The sequence below is a fragment of the Protopterus annectens genome, chromosome 2.part1 (assembly GCF_019279795.1).
Source record: "Protopterus annectens isolate FY-2018-M chromosome 2.part1, PAN1.0, whole genome shotgun sequence".
In the NCBI taxonomy this organism is placed as follows: domain Eukaryota; kingdom Metazoa; phylum Chordata; order Ceratodontiformes; family Protopteridae; genus Protopterus; species Protopterus annectens.
Window position 1 is genome coordinate 611,103,050 of NC_056729.1, and position 787 is coordinate 611,103,836.

The window sequence follows — 787 nt, forward strand, 5'->3', positions numbered from 1 at the left end:
CTAACTTCAGGAAATTTCTTTGCACAGTCTTCCTGTATGTACCTAGTCTAACCACATTATACACACCACTGTTATAGCACAAGATAACATATGTACTTCATGCCATTAACTGCATTAAATACTGGATAATTCACTTAAGCCCTTTCAAATGTAATTTGACAACAATTTTACTTTTTTATTCTTAAGCATGTATCTTTTCCTGTCCTCCATTCTATAAGCCTAATCTGACCAATGATGTCATTAGTCCATTTCTCAAATCAGACTTCTTCAGTAAAACATCCATTATGTCATTAAACTCTCTTGCATCATACTTAAGATTAACAAAATTCATTTCCACCTATTCAGGGACAGGATGTAAATAAAAAAAAATAGTTTAAATGAGCTGGGTCTTTTTTTACATCTCTTTATCATTCATTTCAACAACACCTCTGTCTCAAGAGTTATATCATAAATGTGTTTGTCCCTAATCATCCACCTTGAAACTAAAATGGTCCAGAATGTTGAACAAGCAATCAATAATGCCTGACAAGTTGTGTGTTAGTGTGTAATTAATGCCTGCTCAGGGGTGTTATGAGGCCCAATGTCTAGTGTTTATTCAGTAATTAGTGATAACTAGTAATTATATACTAATTCTGAAATTGCACAATCCCCAGGGAAAGAGAATATTACCTCACCTGGGGATTGCCGATCTAGCACAACTGTCAACCTTCTGCATATGTCGACCTTTTGCGGTCAACATTCTTGCTGTTGACATTGTGATGTGTTGACTTATTGTGGTAGAACTATA